General features: G+C 43.9%; 1 protein-coding gene across 2 annotated transcripts in view; it reads right to left on the bottom strand.

Annotated features, from left to right (window-relative positions):
• Positions 1–20,212, bottom strand: part of CHST11 (carbohydrate sulfotransferase 11) — a gene marked incomplete at both ends in the record, with an annotated part of 168,838 nt that overhangs the window by 31,094 nt on the left and 117,532 nt on the right. The gene's annotated exons all lie outside the window — the stretch shown is intronic.

The raw sequence follows: 20,212 nt of genomic DNA on the forward strand, positions 1-20,212 counted from the left end.
CCGGTTTGGTCAAGTTCATCATGGCTTCAACTCCAGATTCTTGTGCAGGGCACCAGCTTTTCCTACACCATGAGATGTAAATCCACATTCATTCCCATGAGCAAACAGAAAACAGCATCCTCTGATACTGCAGCAATCACATACTCAGGCAGTAGTCCATGAATTTCACTGCTCCTTTATGGAATGATTTTTGACAGCCAAATGCCAGGGTAAAGACAGCCAGCACCATCTGACTAGCCCTTCTCCTGTGCCAAACACCCTGCTAGCCACCAACATGGCCCATCTCCAGCAGTGGATCTGTCGTGAGGCACGGTTAAGATCAGTCCCATTGCCCACCTCATGCAACCTCCATTCCATGTTGGCAAGGTATGACAGCAACATCACATCTTCTCAGAATTTGTGCAGACCAAGCATTCACATCCTCAATCCACAAGCATTAGCCTCAAACAAATAGACATTTCAGAGGGATTAAGTCCCTCTAGCCAGCTTGTCTCCTTAACCTCTTGCTTCAAAGAAAGCTTGTTTCTAAGCCCTGAAAAATAATGCTAGGGGTAGATAAGTACAGAGTTGTCCTTCAGTCACTGACACAGTTAGCTACAGATTTCCCAAAATGTTAGGCTTGCACTGTGCTTTAATTATGAAAAATCAGGCCCTATTGCCTACATGGTAGACAAGAAAGGATTTATAATGCCATATGCTGCTTTTATTTTCAGTCTAGTGCCTGCAGAAGTGGATACTGGGAAGAAACCTCCCTTTGTAACCTACTGGGAATGCCACAGGCAGGGTAGCAAATGCTCCCATTCGTAGAACTGGCCAAACAGGGCTCACACCTCTTGCGTAAAGAAAGGGCGTTGGGAGCAACAAGGAAAGCTGAAGCATGTGCCACATTGGCTATCGTCCTGAGCTACGCATTTGTTTGGCTCCAGTTAGAAAAGCCCTTGGGCCACATATAGCTACACAATCAAAGTCTGTTTTATAACACCCAGAGGGACTGTGTTAAGGTTACCAGGCATCTTTAATCCTACTCTTTCCTAAGTTCTGAGAGACTGACTTCCCCCCCTCCACCATGCATTCTTGCATGCAGCCCTTTTTAATCTAAAATTAGTGATGACCGTGAATTTGAATAGCAATAGACTCAAAAGGAGTCATGGGACCATTTATGTTAAGGAAACAGGTGATGTTCCAAAGAGATGTAGAGACTGATCTTCAGATGTACTAAGAAAATTGTTGTATATTACATTATTTTGTGAAAAAAAAAAAAAGGAGAAGTGTCAGTATCAGGAAAATGACCAAGATGAAGGAGACAGTTACTTCCTAGGAATATTTCCTTTAACCAGCTACCCATGATACCACAACAAAGGATCCTTTGCTAATCCCCTTAAGCACTCCACCAATATGAACACATGCAAACACATTAAATTCTTACAGAATACAGAGGTTTTCTGTCTGCAAGAACAATAACGTAGGCTCCAAAATGCATAACCTTCAGGACACTGATGATTTTTGTCAATTACTCGAGTGGGGACAGCAGGTCTACTGTCACAAGCAAAAATAAAGCTGTTATTCTTGGAACCAAAAGCACTTATTTCCAAAGCTGAACTCAGAAAACTGACTCATAGACCTGTCACTCAAATCAAGATCAACATGTTCCCAGGTATAGCTCAACTGTAGGAAATGAGTTACTGCTCAATGGAGACTCCCTTGAGATGAAGTTCACCTCTGGCAGGCCAACACCACGAGACCATTATATCTCTTGGAAACCAAGGGAGGGATGTGAAACCAACCGAGACCAACCAATGTCTTGACTGATCGGGGATTATTCACTGTCAGTTCTGCTCAACCATCAGGTATTTAACTGCACTGCATCTGCCCTGGGGCTTTGAACTGTGGATCTGTGGTCTCCAAAAGCTTGAATAAGGTCAGTTTTATTGAGATAGAATGACAGAAAGAGGACTCTGGGGAAAGCAGGGTTCTTTCTCCGGAAAATAGCTAAGATGATTATGTTTAGGAAAGCTGCCTCCAACAGAACAGCCAGTCTCAAGACTGAGAGCAGTGATACTGGAATGATACCAAACTCAAGAGCTAAAGCCTAACCCAAGAGGGCAGATGGCCTCTGCTGCTGGTGCAATCAACTGGAAAAAGACATACATACACCAAAGGGGGATCAGAGCAAAAACTATTCTGTCTTGTCCATGAGGATAAGTGCTTGTAGCCTTAAAGATGTGTCAGGATCTCAGAGCATTTATACAGAACTACAAAGCTGCAGTTGCAAACCAGAGCCATAACTATATTCCTATTCAGTGTTCCTATTTTTAAAAAAGCCACTTGTCATGGCTTACCCCCCAACAGCAGCTGAGCATCACCCAGCTTGCTCACTCGCTCCTCCCACACTGGTGGGATCAGGAGGAGAATTGGAGGAAATAGATAAAACTCATGGGTTAAAATAAGGACAGTTTCATAGGACAGCAAAGGGAGAGGAAAATAATGACAATGCCAATAAAAGAATATACAAAGCCAGTGATAGGCAATGAAATTTGCTCACAGTCCAGAACCCGATGGCTGTCCTGCCCCTGAGCTGTGATCCTTCCTCCTTGGGCAAGTCCCTCCCTTATGTACTGAGCACGATGTCACACGGTATGGAATACGCCCTTGGCTAGTTTGGGTCAGCTGTCCTGGCTGTGTCCTCTCCCAGCTTCTTGCAAAAACTAACTCTATCCCATCTAAAACACTGAAGAGGATGAAACATCCTGCACTGCTTTTGGTCAGTAAAGATAAGCTTCTGGTGCCGAGTTAACTCAGGTGACTGGCTGTCTTGCTCAGCTGAAGCTGGGTGTGAGCAGCCATCCTGCAAAACTTTACTTGAGATAGTATGTCCTCAAGGGTACATCACACGGAGCACCAGGCATATCAACACCTTGTAGAGGAGAAGTGCCTAACCTCCTGGGCTTCCCTTTAGCAGCAACAGGGCAATGTCCTGTTTGTCTTTCTGGGCACACTATGAATAACAGAAGATCCTAAGGCAACTATGAGGAGAGCATCATTGCTTGAGAGGTGGACGGTCCTCACAGGATCCTTGCTGCAAGGAGCTCAGGTAAGCATCTGGAAGCAAAGGACTACCATAAGATATTACCTCCTAAGCAGCACTACATCCAGAAGGGCAGGGTTTGTGTGTGGTCAAGGACTCGAAAATCATCTGAGTTGATACCGCAGATAAGATTAAATCTCACTTTGCAACCCACTTGAAGCTCTCTGTTACACAAATTCAGCTGCAGAAACACAAGACACAAGGGTGATATTTCACACACCTGGGAATTATCTAGTGCAGGGGCTGGAGCTGTTAACAGGCTGGCAATTAACATAACCACATCTCACTCTATGAGAGGTCACTGTTTTTCAGGCCAAGGCTGAGATCATTCCCATGGACATCTGTTTACATGTTCCTCAACCTCCATTAACTGCAGTATAAGCATAGTATATCACATGAGTGCATTGTAGGCCAGTGCTTCATCATCACCATTTTATAAAATTGTACAGCAAGACACAGAGACAAGGTTTAGATAACCTCTGCTGAATGAGGTTGAAATGTATGAAAGGGTCCCTCTTACTGTTGGAGCTCTCACAGTAACACAACAGATTGTTTTAATCCCAGTGGAAATATATTGCAATGATTCTGCCACAGTAATATATGCATTAGATATTGTGGGCCCTTAACACCAGCCATGGTAATTACTGTAGGAAGTGAGACAGGAACACAGGGAACTGTGGGGGGTCCTTTCAAGGGAAGGAGCCCATCACTGTCTATGCAGGAGAAAGCAAGGTACTGCTCTCATTGCCCCTCACTTCCCCTCAACCTGACGTTATTTGAAATAACTAGAGGCAATAGAAAATAACATAGACACAGAAATAGAGGCAGGCACATTTGCTGAGATACATCATTCCCAATGAACGGTGCTCAACTTCTGCTCCTCTGCCCACACCAGGGCTGCCCGACAAGCAGGTGCCATTTTGAAGAGGGTGGAAATGCTCAGGATACCTCTTGAACTGGACTAGAGAGGTGTTTGGATAGAGCATGCACTGACAGGACCCATGGCTGGTAACAGAGTCTTTGCTGTTTGTTCTTAAGACATGACTCCACACTGGACTTGGGGGTTGGACTCAATGATCTCTTGAGGTCCCTTCCAACCCCTACAATTCCGTGACTTTGGGGTGAGCACATGCCCTGTGCCAGGCATGTGTTTTATATGTGCATGTGCTTTTCTAAAGGCTGCAATCACTGAGTCTAACAAGAGGGAAGAACTTTCAGAAGTGGCAGCCTACTAGCAAAACAGACTTCTTTGCATCTTAAAAGAGGACACAGATTATATGCTAGCCTTCCATGGAGAAATGAATTTCACATGCCGTTTCCCATCTTCCCTTCAAGTATCTGATCCTGTTCTAAGCCTCTAGTGCTATTTTAAAAAACACTCTGCCTGTACTCCTGTGAAAGCCTGGAGCAAACTCTTCAGTGGCTTGTACTCACAAAGGGTCTCTGTTGCCCATTTCCTGGAGGTGATCACAGATTGAGCCCTCTATGAACTGCTTTTCCTTCAGACATATTCATCCCAGGACAGGCGAAGCTTTTCAAGCTTCAAGCTAACACCAAAGTATCTTTTACAAATTTTTGAGCAAATGTTCAGTTTTAAAGCCCAGTAAGGAGAGCTAAGAGGCCATCACAGGGCAGTCATTTGCTAAGCAAACTCACTTATCATCAAAGGAGAAGAGCAAGGAATGATTTACATTGATAAAAGTCAATAAGTCATTAGGGGAAGAAGAAATGTGTAGATGGTGTTTAACATGCTTTGAAGGGATCCCCAAGGGATCTAATGTTACACAGCATGTATTCAGACCGACTGCTCTGCCAGAGGTAAAATAAGTAGATCCCAGATACCTACTCTTCCTTAAGTGTGTGCTTTCTCCAGAACAGAAAGGTCAGATGATGTATTTGTAGAATCTTTCTCTTTCGCACACATGCAAATTATTCAGCAACTCTAACCCACATCAAGACAATGATTCCAGGAGACTGTCACCATGGCCTCTTTGTAAAATGTAAGACCATCTTACATTACCTCTGCACTGAAACAACAGACCCTATAAAATGAATTGCAAATAATGACCTGGATTAGTTAACTCCACCTCAAGCTGCTTCAGGAATCTGACTCCTCCAGCTTCTAAACGTTACCTCCCACTGGCACAACCTCTACTACAATCTAAGCTTCTAGTTAGGAAAAAAAAGTTTCCACTGCGACCTTTCTTCTGATCTATTTACAATGGTCAGCACACCTGCAATTTCATAATCTGTCCAGTTTTGACAATGGAGGATGTAGTTTGGTCCACCATGACAGACATCATTAAATCAGCAAGTGATCGCCTCTTCAAGAAACACCAGCCCTTTAAAATGTTCAGTTCTCAAAACTATTGATCCAGTTCCATTTCAGAGCTACGAAGAAGGCTGTAATCATAGCAAGTGCAGCATGGGACAGTGACGGACACGCTTTCCCCTTCCCAAACCAGGGGCTGCACAAACAGGACCTCAGCGGTGGCTAGGAGAAGCTGCCTCTCAAAGAGGCACCAATGCCACCCAGCAGCTGCCTGGCAGAATCCTGCCCACTGAATTTCAGATCCCATTGGAAGAGGAAAACACTTTCTTGAACAGGACACCAAAGCTCTCAGCTTTGGCATCTCGTTTTGGCAGCTGTGCCAAATTTTGCTGTCCCCTGGCATACTGTTTCTCTGCACATACCTGCAGGTAGCAAAGCAGGTCGGCATCGAATGACATTCAGAAGTGCAAATTCTGCTCTCTGATACCAGCACTATCGGCTGGGGCAATCTACGTTGGAGCATTAGGATGTATGAGGGAGGTTTCAAGTCTGAGCTTCCCGCCTTGTAGACCTGATCTGAACCTTGCTGAAGTCAGAGGAAGTCTTTCATTATTTTCAGTAGAAATGGATCAGCATCACTTTAAACCTTAATCACAATGCCTTCTAAACACAGCCTTCCATACCTGAACACTCAGCGAGGCTGAACGAAAGCAATATGCTATATATAAACATGTGGAGGGAAGCATCATGAAATTCTTTATAAGTTTCCTATAATGCTCTTGTGAATTGAATCCTTTCACTCAGCGTCTCATCATGATAAGAACCCGTCATTATCTTCCCGCGTACAGCATGCAAAACTAAACCTAGCCTCTCTTTCCTGTACCTTCTTATTCTTCCTCACCGCTGGAATACCATCTACAAAGGGGAGTGTTAAACCTTCAAGCTAGAAAAACAGAGTTTGAGTCACTTCTTCAAAAGATTATGTAACGTGACAAAATCTCCGGTGCTTCCAGGTCCTCTGAATTCAATGCAATTTGGCCCTGTAATTGTCATGGAGCGAAGACAGAGAAAGACAGTTAATGAAACCATGCTCCTTTGCCATCTAATACTCCATCCCCCCACGCTGCCAGTCAACCACTCTTAAAATTACCCCTCATAAAATTTCATTCCTAGCTTCAGAGGGCTGAAAATCCTTTCGAGGTCTAATTATATAATTTCTTGAACCCACGAGACTGACGCTGCATCTTCTGTAGGTAAGGGTAGGTGCCACGTAGAAGCGATTTTTTGCATATTGATGGCTGCAGCCCAACATCAACATGGAAAAAGTCAAAGGCTCCATATGCAGCTAGGAATGAAATTTTAAGAACACGTGGATTTATTTTTCTTTCACATTCATACAACATTGTCTACAGCGTAACTGGCATAGTCTGGGCTCTTCAAGGAAGGCAGAAAGGATCATACAGTACCCACTGTGTGTTTTAATATCACTTCACTTGTCTAAGCAAAGCCCCACAAATTACAGGCAGCATTTGATGGGGAAATTAAAATATCATCTACATTGCAACTGGTCTGCTGCCAGCTGCATGGATCACATTTGGGATGCAGCTGCTGTATAAACAGAGCCATTTACCAGTTTTACCTAAGGCAGACGGTTAAGTAGGTTTCAGATGCTACACAAAAGATTGTGAAGCTTTACTTGCCTGCAAATACAGTCTCTGTAGAGCCACAAATGTTTCGAAGCTATGTTGCATTTCAAATCCCACAAATTGGGCCTGAATGGGCTGAGTATATCAAAAAGGTATTACCCAGCTTTTCTGCTGTTGGTTATGTACGCTGAAAGGAAATCTCTTTACTGCCAAACTACGTTTCCTTAAAAGAAACTCGTGGTTTCAACTTTCTCATCTCTCATAATCCTCACAAAGCAGGACACCGTGTACCTTGGGAGGTGTTTCACTTGCAACTTGTTGAAACAAAAGGCTCTGGATTTCACCAGTGCTATGTCTTTTACTTGCTGCAGGCAAAAAAAAAAATAATAAAATAAAATAATAAAGAAAGAGGCTTTGAGCACTCCTGTCGAGCTATTATCTTTGGGTCTCATTCTGACTGCAGGCTCCCTGCTCTTGAAGCATGCCCTTTGATGAAAAGAAATAGCATCCAGTTGCAACGGAGACAAAATGTATATAGATCACACTGAGCTGACCAAGAAACTTTGCTTCAATGCCTCTCTCTGATGGTGCTTCATTTGTCTCCGGGACGTGCCGTAGAACAGAAAAGCATTCAGACAAGGAAAAAAATTGAAATATAACAGAAAATTTCTCTGTAATTTTGATACTAGCAGTTGATTCATGCCATGGGAGGGCGGGGGAGCAGTTCTGTGGCAGTCTAAGTATCAGCGATCATTTTTTTTCCAGCATCACCGTAGCAACACTGTAGTTATTGTCAATGAAGCACTTTCATTCTAAGGTGCTATTTTTAGATGATTTTACCTTTCCAGAAGAATTACCCTCTGGGCTGCAATTTATCATGTTTGTTCCTTGGCCCATGGGTGAATTTTTGTGGGACCTTTATTTTATTTTTAAAGCAAAACCAACCAGCTCTGTTTTTCCCCCCGCAGACATTTCTGCACTCAGCTCAAAACGTCTCTGCTTTAACAGCTCAGACCTGGCAAGTATCAATGAAGACTGAGCTCCTGGTGGAATTCAAAACAAAATACCAGCCTCCCTCCTCCAGCAACCACCAGTAAAGGCAAAAAGAAGAACAATTACACTTTCAGTCCGTGGAAAAATGAACTGAGGATGAGGATGGGGAGTAGTGGGGATAGCTGCAGGAAGATGAAGACCCAGCCTTCTCCAAGGCTGGAGGTGGTGGTTGCAGCAAGCTCCTTTGGCTGTGCCTCATCCACTCCTGGCAGCAAATCTCAGCCTTTTCCCCATCACATCATGCCAACAGGGCAGCTGCCGCCCAGCAGCGGGTACCCCTCTTGCTGGGATGCTCCTGTTTAGCTTGTCCCATCAGTGCAACCACAAGACAACCAGACTGTCTTGGAAGCTGCTCTGTGCCACTGTGGGTGGAGAGAAGCATCAGGAGAGCCATCTGTGGAGCAAGTGCCCCTAAGTGTCCCTGGCACACCTCATTCTGCATTTGGGGAGGTTAAGTATATATTTATCCATCAAATACACAGAACTGAGATGCTGTACAGGTCCACAGAACTTCAATTCAGAAGCATGAAACAGACATAGTAATGGCTCAAGAACATGGAGCCTACAAGCAGGAGAGGGTTATGCACATTCAGATACCAGATCCAAATGAGCCCTCTGCTCCTACTGCTATAAAGTTAAAAAGACCCTGTGCCTACTGAGTGCAAGTGTACTCACTGAGGCGTTGAATTGGTGCAACTGTTTCACTACAACCCTTCCTTCCCACACACAAAAGTCAGATAAAATCCCCAGGTTACAGCAAAGCTTCAGGTTTCTACGGTCTAGGGGCTTGAGGGATGGTTTGGGGGGCATGTCATCACACAGCTGGGATGACAACCCCCAAAGCACTGCTGCAAGACAACACACGCTTGCACACATGCAGCTCCATCTGCTGAGGTCAGGGCCAGGCATATGTGGTGTTCTCAGCACTGCTGAAATCTATGCAAGGGCACGGTTCAAGCACCACGCCTCCTAGCTGGTTTGCTGGAGGTACCACGGGAGGCCCTTAGGGGCTTTTCACATCTGGATTGAACTTCATCTTCCAAATCGTGACATCTCCACACCACCGTGGTTTTGTCATGATATGAAACTGGCAGTGAACAGGTTAAGTACCTGGTCAAACATCGATCATGCTGCTGTTCAGCACTGTATGCAGTGGGGGCACAGATCTGTACAAGGGCAGGAACAATTTCCTATTCGCATTGCTGAATAATGTTATTGTCTCAAAATGTGGTCTACTTTTGGGGTCTGAAAACAGTTCCCAGGTCCCATAGTTTCCCTCTCCCTCCACCCTTCTGAGCTGCGCCAAATGTAATCCCTTGGCAAAGACACCATGGCCCTGCCGGCAGCCATCCTTGGGTGGGATTTGGGAGTGTTCCTGAGCCTCTCGCCTCACCCAAGCCCCACAACTCTTGTCAAGATCTCCATAATTACATCATCTTTTGCTCAGGGCCACAGTCTCCAGACACCAGTTGCCTAACTCATGGAAATCAGAGTTCAGAAAACACTAGTTTTGCTCTCACATTTAAGACACCAGTGATTACTCTGGCACAGGGTTTGTATCAAATTGCATAAAGCTTGATTCTCTCAAATAACCACAGTCACAAGTGAAGGAGAGGATTATGGAGTGCTATTAAGAAGTCAAAGAATAAAATATCTGCTGCTTCCTGACTCCCTAAAACATTTCTTTAAAATGTAGGCTATACACTGTCACACATTCTTCATACCACAACTCCATCCATGCACCAAGAAGCTAATGAAACAACCTGGGTCTCTGTCTGACACTTGACAATAGAAGTGCATCAAACCAGCGCTGAAAACAGGACACCACTTCTCACAAAAATTCTGCCTTCCACTTCTGTTAGACATTTTATGTTTTTGAAGAAGAAAAACAAGCACTTTTCAACCTTAATTATGTCTAGGCAAGCCGTAGTAAAGCGAGGAACCAGGATAATGTCACTGCTTCCAAACAGTTCTTTCACCTGCCACACTTTTGTACTCAGAGCACCTCTTGTTAAGTTTTATTTTCATATTAGATTGAATGCCCACATTCTGCTCTCAAGTTGTAGAAAGAGTAACAAACAAGCGCTTCTAGAAATTATCTTTTCTGAGAGCTGCTATTATGTACCAGCACGTACAGCCGCCGCCTTCATTTGTAGCCTGCGCAGCAGAGAATGACTCATTCGAACACCAGCGCATCAGAGGATCAACTTTTTGTGCTGGTGATGGGGATGTGCTCATCTAAATAAATGAGTGCAGGTTCATCATATGAATGGCTCGTCATAGGACAGCACAGGTTGGAATTCCTCACAACCCTGAGATGATGAGATCAATATAAAGCCTGGTTTTACAGATAGTGGGTCCAGAAGCCAAAGCTGGGGGTCCAGCCAGCCCAGCAATACACGTGAGGGTATAAGCACCCAAACATAGCTCCACACCACATCATTTTGTTCACTGCTTAAAATTATAATTACTGTATTAAAAAAATACCAGGATCAACTCCATACTCTTCCTAAAGAAAACAAACCAAAGTGGAAACAAGTAACTAGTGTCCAGGGAAGCAGAAAGGACTGTAGAAATGCAGGCGAATAGGGCAAATTTCCTGCAGCAATTCTTTCTCCTTAAAAATACACCCCAGGCCAAACAAATCTGTCAACAATTTCGACAAACTATTTCAATCAAAAAGGGCGTATTTTTAGTGGGTAAGAAGTGAAAATGTTTAATCAATAAAGCCATTTTGAAGCCATCGGTGGAAGAAAGAAAACTACCATACAAAAAATTATATTTCTGTTCTATAAAAATATGGTTCAACTTGGGCTGAGAAACAAAAAAAATAATTAAACCCCCTTCATTTTGGATTTATTTTCAGTTGGGAAACGCCTTTCTTTTGTTCATTTCAGATACATTTTCTGTTATTTTGCTGGACTGGCTAACCAGCTGAAGAAATCAAGTGTTCAGCTCAACTACTACCAAGCCAGTTATAATTCTAATTTAAGGTTCCTGTATGGCAATTGCTTGGTGATGACAAGTGCTGGGTTTTGCAATAGCGCAGCCTCCATCTTCTGCAAACTTGCCAATATTTCAAAAACTATAAATGGAAACCTTTAAAGAGGAAAGTAGGGACATACCTAGGGAAATACACTGGTCTTTTTTAGACTAGAAAAGAAATAGTCTGTACTTTATTTAAAAACGCAAAGAGAAATGCAAATTGAGGCTTCTAAAGGAACGTAACTTGCATCTTGTAATTATAAGGGTGACTAATGAATTCTTTTAGGGCAGAACTTTGCCCTAATTTTTATATATGCCTATTGCACAGATCTGGAGCAGAAAACTTTTAGCTTCTCCATTTTGGAACAGAAAACTTTTACCTTCTTTGCTGTCACCAAACAGTTCCACCTTTGGGATCTCTTCTCTCTCCATCTGGATGACAAACTCGTTAAGTCCCAGTGTGAGTTGTCATCATGACAGCAGCTCAGCTGAAGTCACTGTTATTTGAATGCCTAAACCCATGTTTAAGTGTAATTTGTTGGATTTCACTATGTTTTGGTCTGCTGTTCTATCCTCCAGCCCTCACTGTGTATTTTAGCTTTTCGTCTTTTTTTTACCATATGATCTGGATTAGCCAAAGAAATTCTTTAAAAATACTTCAGTGGGAAGTCAAATGCCAGCTCAAATAATTCAGCATTTAACTTAGGAAGTTTCACATGAGTGCCAGAAAACACTTCTGGCAATCTGGACGGCAGCTTAGCAATCATGGCAAATCCAAAACCCAAAGCAGCCAGGTTGTCCTGGCATTTCTTCCTTGGTCCTCACATCTCCTCTCTGAACTACAACGGGTGGATGTTACCACCCAAGTTTGAGGTGGAGACGCTTCATCTGTGGTCACCATGCTTGCAGCTTCTGCTGTTCCCTTATAGATCTAAACCCATGATATATTTGTGGTTTGTGATAGTTGGGGCAGCAGGAGAAGATGCTCTGAGCATCCTCCTGTGCTTAAACAAAAAATTCCCACAGCAAACTGGGTGGGTCCTAAGGGCCAAGATTCCCAGTGCAGGGAGGGATGACTGTGGATATCCAAACCCATTCTTAGACAGGCCATATCCCCTAGCACATCTCCATCTCCAAAATCTCTAAAGACGTGGTGCCTCTCCATAATACAAGCAATACTGTGCAGAGATGCCTGTACTGGTAACCTGGATACTAGAAACAATGACACCTGTGCAAAAATCTTATCCCAATTATCTTGCATGTCATAACATGACTCCTGGACTTCATTCAGTCCTTTCAGAGCTAGCCTGGATATCTCTAGAGATCCCTGCACCCTCCTGATGAGCAAAACCTCAAGAGAGGCAAAGCCATGTGTTTTGGCTGTCTGCTAGTCTGCAGGCAGGGAAGTAGTTGATGGAAAGGATGGGCTCAGAATTCCTCCTCTCCTGCATGTCACTTGCCTCAGCCTGCTAACATGCAATCCCAACTGGAGAAGAAATTTGGAGTTAAAGGGTGCCCATCAACTCTAAAATCTGTGAAACACAGAAGCCAGCCTGTCATTGACTTCGTATGGGTTAGGTAAACGTTTTAATTAAAGAAAAAATCCTCCCGAGTTCTCTTGCTGCACATCACCCTTAAAAAGTCTGCAGATTCATTCTACAAATACTTTTCAGGTGGTTGCTTTCTTCCTGTGTTTACAGGGGAGGGAACCCCAAGATAGAAGGGCTGGGTTTGCAAATCTTCAGCTTTCCCAGAGGCCATTGCTCAGTTTCCTGCAAGTTTAGGTACAGCCCAGAGTGCAGGAGTTAGCCAGTAGTGCATCACTCTGGGCCACACTGGGAGCTGGGGAAGGGCTCCTGTCTCAGTCCTGCATCTCCATCAGGTTGCTCCCAACGTGGTTCCTTTGTTCAGACTCTGAGCAGCCTGCAGCCTATGCAATCCACAGGAGAGACTGCTCTCCTCATCCTGAGTGTGTGCAGTGTACGGCCTCATCTTCATTTGGGCACAATAATACAAACTGTGGAGTATAATAAAAATAATAACAATAATACCACAATTTTATGGTTTCCATTTAAATATTTACAGTTGTCTTTTAAGCTTTAAAATTTCTTACAGTCCTGTGTCCTGGGCTGCTGCATATTGGCATAGATTATACAGATCCATGTGCAGATGGGGGAGTTGCCTTACCTCTCTAAAGCAGTAAGGCTGTTATGTATCTTTTTAGTGTGCTGTTTTGAGCTGCAAACATCCACTAAACTATTGTTTGTTACAAGTCTCCCCCTCCTCTGTGTTATAAAAGAAGTTTTATGCTTAATTCCTAGTGGAAACATTACATTACCTGTGAAAGCCTGATCAAACACTGCTGCTCTTTATGCCCTGTCGCTGCTGATAGGCACAGTAATATATCCTGCTTTTCTCAATACAAACCCTCTTCCAGTGCCAGGCTTAAGCTGGGTTATTTAAAATGAAACGCTGTTCGACACAAGGTCTTGCACCCCTTGTCCCATTCATTTGCGTCTATCACTTGAGCGACTGAATAACTCTTTGTTTCCCCTTGCCTCAGACTTTTTTTTTTCCTTTTACTTTTTCTGAAGCAGTTCTGTATGTTTTCTAGTCTGCTTTTTGTAACCACTATATTCACTCCTCCAGCTGAAGGACTGATCATTTGTTTAACCCAGCTCTGCTTGACATAAAAGCTGCGTTTGTTGTTTCTTGTTTCATTTACTTTTTAAGGGTAGCTAATAAAGACTACAACACATACTTGCTATATATTTAAAAAACAACAACAACAAGAAATCAGCACAGAGGTGCGATTTTCAATCACTGCTCTGGAGGGGCACGGGAAAGGAATAGGACTATTGTCAGGAAAGCCTGGGGTGCTTTGGCGGGGTGAGGGAAATCTCGGCTCTTGCCAGCATCGTTTCAAGCTGTTCTGAGTCCTGCTGGGTACTGGCTTTTCATGAGCACTGAAATACCTTCCTCTTTTAAATACATGAATAAACAAACAAACAAAAATAAAAGCAAGGCTGCCTGAAATCTTGCAGGAGCGGGGAGGGGTAATTTCAATGTGTCATTTGTTTCAATCCGAATGACCAGCCAAATGCTGCTCTGGGGAGTTTTGCTCCAAGCCCTCTTGCAGAGCAGTCATGCTCCAACATCCCACTGCAGAACAGTTGGCAGCTTATTAAGCAGCCGATAGCGCTACGCCGGCCGTGCCGTCTGTACAGCCCAAGTCTGCGGAGGCCGGTAAAACTGTATCATTGAGGTGTGGATGAGCAAACCTGTTGTAGGCTTCCCTGTGCATTGGGCACGTGCGCTGCTTCACTGATTTAATCCATGTTTGCAGATCGTGTTTGGTATCTTAGGAATTACTCAGACATTTCAAAATGATCACGCCTTCCCCCAGCCAATCCACACAAAAATAAGAATAGAACTAAAAAAAACCCCAACCAAAAATCCCTAACTAGCCTTTATAAATGTACTGGTTTTGTCAAAGTTGGATTGAGCATGAGGGATGTACTGGTAATAATTCAGCCTCTAGAGCTATGTGAACCTCCAAGAATCCAATTTACAAAGGACCGATGATTCTGTCAGAGATGGTTTATATGTGCTCTTGAAGTTCAAGAAAAATTTGTTTTGAATTAATTTCAGTTTCTCAAACACAATCCGCATTTTGAAAGCCCAGTATCTGGGAATGCCTCACTGGCAGCTGCTTCCATTATACAGCAAGCTTCATAATACCATTATGCTTTTACAGCCTTAGTGGCTGGGAGAAGGGATTAGGCTTCCTGGATGACATATCTACCTAGCTGACATACCTAAACAAGATTTTCATTAGCCAACCAAGGTGAGGGAAAGCAGGACAGCTTCCCTGATGCTTGTAGTCATGTAAGTGTGAAAAGCATGTTCTCAGACTTTAAACAGGAAATAAAAGCAAACACATCTTTAGGTGTTTCAGTTTTAAATCATACAACTCATTACATTTTTTACTATTTGAGAGCCAACCATGGTTGGGAAACATCCCTCAGGGATTGCACTAAGAGTTAAGGGAGCAAGTGACAACCTGGGCATTTTCAACCATGCTCAGTGCCACAGCAGATGCAAAATCACCTTCCTGTTACCACCACATGAAAGATGGGTGGTTAACCTTGGCATGTAAGATCTGACACTAGATAAAGAGAGATTCCACCCTACTCTTCCAGGGTGGCACCTGAGGACAAGGCCAGGTCAAGGATAAATCTGGGGCGAAACGGTCCCTCCCTCTTGCCATGCCTCTGGATGCCAGTAGCAGCAGAAACTCCACCAGCCAACAGTTCCCTCTAGAAAAACAGGAGACAATCTCAACCTCCAGTTTCCACCAATGGAGAGGAGAAATGTCCTTTCAGCACACAGAGGCAAAAGGATCTTGTGCAGCAGCTGGAAGTAAGGAGGTTGTAGCAGCATGGAACAGGGAAGGTGTATGAGGGCTCAGTGGAGTACTGGCCTCAGAGTGGAGCTTCTGGGCCGTTCAGATAAATGGGGGCTAAACCTATAATATGAAAGAAGAACAAGGTTAATGCGCGCCTCAGACAGAAGGAAATAAAGTGCTTGCTTGCGCTAAGCTTGACTCGAGCCAACTATTAATATAAAACTTGGCTATAAGGAGTGATTCAGTAGTGCTGCAGCAGAGCCTTCTTCCAGACAGCAAGCGAGTGCAGGAGCAAAATAAATCTTCCATTGGTTTCACCTCTGGATTTGCTCCCGAGATCTCTCCCCCACTCCAGACACTTAGAATCCCTATTGTGTTACTACTGCGATATATCATCATGCCAGGGATGTGACAGCATCTCTCAAACAACATTTTATAGCAGACATAAAGTTTAAGTTTGGGGAGAGGGAGGTAGTAAAGGGAGAAATGATGCTTGTTACCATGCCAATCCCCATGAAACCAGAAGGACCAGATTGCTGTGCTTTTCCAAAGAGCAGTATTAAGCCTCATTTCTCTGATGGTTTGATTTTCCCTGTTTAACATTGTAACCAGTTATCAAAAAGACCTTTAAGAGCAGCTAACTGCATCTGGAGACACTGTGGGCCAACGATGCCCTAAGTGAACAAACAGTCGCTCTCATGCCAGGGCCTCTGACTCTGAGGGAGGCATTAGGGACAGTATCATTGCTAACAAGGATAGAGCCCCAAATCTGTACTTTTGAAAAGCCTGTCAGTTTAGCAGCTTGCCTTTTGCCTTTTTCCATGTGAGCGATTGAATGGGATGTCTGTTGCTGGAAATCAGGACAGGGTGCCAGAAGACATGGGATTTAATAACCGGGTGTGACACTGCACAGTCACCAAGCCCTTCTGAATCTCCACCTCCCTGCCTGCACATGCATATAATAATTATCATCTACCCCATGGGGTTTATTAAGTGGTATTAATTAATAGCAGGAGTGCTTTGTTCAGATCCTTTCATTATAATGCCTATAAAAGAAAAATACTGTTATTGCTACTGACCAACTAAGAACCCAGTGAGCCCTTTACTTGGTCCCTTGGTATTCCTGATGGGCAGCAAGGACAGGGAAGCTGCCTTTGAAAGCTAAAATGCAAGGGAACGCTACTTAACAGCATATTGAGTGTGACAGCATGTTGGAAAGTTCACTCTGAGGCTTATGCAGTAACAGCATTTTGTGCGCATGGAGAATCGCTGTTTAGATCACTAAGGGTCAGAGAAGTATCATCGACCTAAACGTTCCCATTATTCACAGAGATTTGCAAACCCACCACTGGTTCTCACAAAGCCTCCCCGATATGAGCAGGTACCACCATGCACATGTAACAGGTGAAGGAATCGAGGTGCAGAGATGACCACAGTGCCCCGGCGAGCAGAGGGAAGTGCCCGAATCCACCCTGTTAGGAGTCTGCAGAACAGCCATACCTTGTGTGGGGCTGCCAGCCTAACTCACTACGTGGCTCCTGCACTGTAGGACCCTTCATCCTAAACATGCTGCCGACCACAGGTGAGGCTTTGTCTTGAACAAAGAAGATGCATTTTATGACTGCCTGTGAGGCAGCATGCCTCCAACCACACAGCTGACACAAAAGGAAGGCTGTGGAGCTGGGAGAATACAAATATTCACTGGTTAGGGTCTGCTTAATCAGCTGTAAGCACACTGAAACCCAAAAGCAAAGGCAGCAGAGGACGTTTGCAAGCGGCAGCCTCCAGCGGACTCGGGCAGCCTGTCAGAATCTCCACTGCCAGCAACAGCTAAAACTCCGATTCCCCCAGAGCAGCAGTCAGCGATAAACGTTTGAACAAATCCTCGCAAAATCTAATGCCTTAAGGGCTCTGGTGACATTTCCAGAATGCAAATGTGAAGCAATAACTTCTCAGTTCGACAGTTTAAATGGGGAAATGGATAGGGTAGAGAGCAGCTGAAGAGACACTTAGATTCCGTGCTGAAAGAGAAGAGGAAAGCCCTTCCAAAACAGAATCAGAAAATCAGTATCATTTTAGAAAGAAAAAGAAACCCTCAAAACCAACCCCTGCCCAAAAAAACCCAAACCCCTTGGAAACACCAAGTAAGACCATATAAAAATAATTCTGTAGTCTAGGCTTGAACCATCTATTGGTTCTGTATAATTACGCAAAGGATCCAGGACAATGGGCTCGGATCTGTGGCACACAGACACCACTGCAGAGCAAATAAAGACCAAAGTGCAAAAAGAACAAGGAGATGGCATCGAGAAAATAACTCTTAGATCTCTTTACATTCTGGCTTTTTGTAAAGCTCCCTGATTTTTGAGTGTGGAAGACATAGGCAATGATTTTTTTTCCATGATTTGGGAAAGACATTGAGATTCATGATTCTCATGACACCCCAAAACTTCATCAAGGATTCACTGAGCCAGAAGCTGTAGAAGCACAGGGTAAGAGGCCATCTACACCTAATCAACTGACAGGTTTTAAAGTGTATCTAAAAATACCATGACAAGCACTTTTATTTTCTTCTTCTATAGAGTGGGAATAGATTTTCCTTACAGAGATCTGGCAACATTCCCGCTCAAGGGGAAAAGGGGTCAGACATCTCCACTGGGACCTGGGGGAAAGACTCCCCGATCTGACCGTAACGTTATGGAATGTGTCAGCAATTCACAATAAGACTATGCCAGAAAGGCCTGAAAGAACGTCTCAGGGAATAGTCAAAGCAGGACAGGTAAAGGATAAACTCTTTGGAGGTAGAAGCTTTTCCCCTTGCAAATATTCACACAGCTTCAAATATCAAGTGGACTAAGTAAAGCTGAATAAAGCTAAATAAACCGAATAAAGCTTTTCTGAGCACAAGCTAAGCTTATGCTAAGATGAAACTCAGAAAAACTCAGCATGCAGAGCCCTAGAAGCAGAGTGGCATCTCCAAGATCCAGTTATGTCAGAAAAAAATCTGACATTAATTCTACCAAGTTTCAGTTCAGGTCTGTAATTTGACAACAAATTACAGCACAGGGAAAATGGAAGTAATCCCACACACCAGTTAGAACAGAGACCTGATGCACAACTACTGTGCAAATTAAAAATGAGTAACAGATTTGAAAACTGCATTGAGGCTATGTGTAAAATATGTGACTTTAAAATACACTATAATTAAACTGGTGAAGACAAGTACAGAGAATGAAGTTGCACAATTTTTTCTTGGCCAAATTACTTGGCGGAAGTAGAGGAGATTAAAGGGGTGATTTAACAGATGCACCACGAACAAAAATTCAGATTGCAATATTAACATGATTTAGTACTTTAGCTGGAGAACTAACAGCAGGCCACCTGCCACGCTGAGAAACTGAAACAAAGGTCATCTTGCTCTCTCTTCTTGCACAGACATTCAAACACATGGTCACTCTTCCTGGTTTCATCACACGGTAGAGATTTGCTGTATTAGACTGGAAGGACTGGAAGGACTGGTGCAAGCAGACAGAAGACAGTAGAATCTCTCCACTAAATGGTTAAGTACGGAAATTACCAAAAATTAAAATCTGCTCCAAGAAACAGAAGTTGCTTTTCTGAGGGGGCAGAGAGGTAATTCCTTGGGGAAGAGTGCTGACTGAAGGCACCGAACCCCAATTACAAACTAAGAGCAAGTCACTCACCAAAAATAGTAACACAGAGTTTTCTGTTTGTCGTATACTGAAAGCTATAGGGCTTGATTCATAAACTCCACCAAATCCATGGGAGTCCATATGATTCACTCAAATGGGCTTTGGACCCGATCCACTGCAGGTTTAATTTTATGGAGGGTCTCAGAATGCCATAGATTTATTACCCAGATATAACAGCACCAACTTCCTGCACTGAGTATTAAAAAGAAAGAAGAGTTATTCTGATGAGGAGTATAGCTTCACTGTAGCAATTGTCAGCTGCTCTCTCAACAGGGCATTTATTTTAATTCCAGAGCGTATTTGGGGTTTGCGAGCGATGCTACAGTAAGGAGGCAGAGATAGAAAGCACAGCAGCACACCTCCCTGCTCTCCCCCACCACCCTCAGGAGATGCCAACTAACCCCAGGAAGCCTGTGCTTGCCAGCTAGCACCCAACAGGGTTGTGATTAACAACTGGCATCCAAACTCACTTCATGCGGGTCACTACATCTCTGCTGGTGGCTGCTCCAGAGGATGAGTCAGTCGCCATCACCAGCTTTAGTTGAATTCCCGTGACGGAGCTAGGCTGGGAAAGCTGCAGGATGCCCTTTCCTCGACCTGCTTACTCTGGTACTTTGGGGAATTATCCACACTTTTCACCTCCTGAAACACAGATGTGCTGGCTAAACAGAAGTGCTGAGGTTCAAGTGACACCCCAGCACGCCTGGGATGCACCCAAACATTGGCTCGCACCACTCCTGTACAGGCACTTTGGGTCTGGCACATGAGGACTTCAGTCCTCCTCTTGTGTTGTGGACACCACAAGTCATTTCTTTGACACTATGGGATGGACACAAAGTCATGCTGAGGACCTTTCTGCCCATTTTACCCCCACAAAGCCCAGTATTGATGCCCTGAGTTGGTATTATCCACTTCTCTCCTGAGAGCAGCCTGCGCCTTACAGTCACAGTGTCCTCGGCTGCTGTACGCCTTCCCTTCCCTTTCATTCAGGGGAGAGTTTTCCTTTTGTGTGGATTCCCCTGTCTAAAGAGGAAAAAGAAAGGAAAGAAA

The sequence above is a fragment of the Gallinula chloropus genome (assembly GCF_964237585.1).
Source record: "Gallinula chloropus genome assembly, chromosome: 1".
NCBI lineage: Eukaryota > Metazoa > Chordata > Aves > Gruiformes > Rallidae > Gallinula > Gallinula chloropus.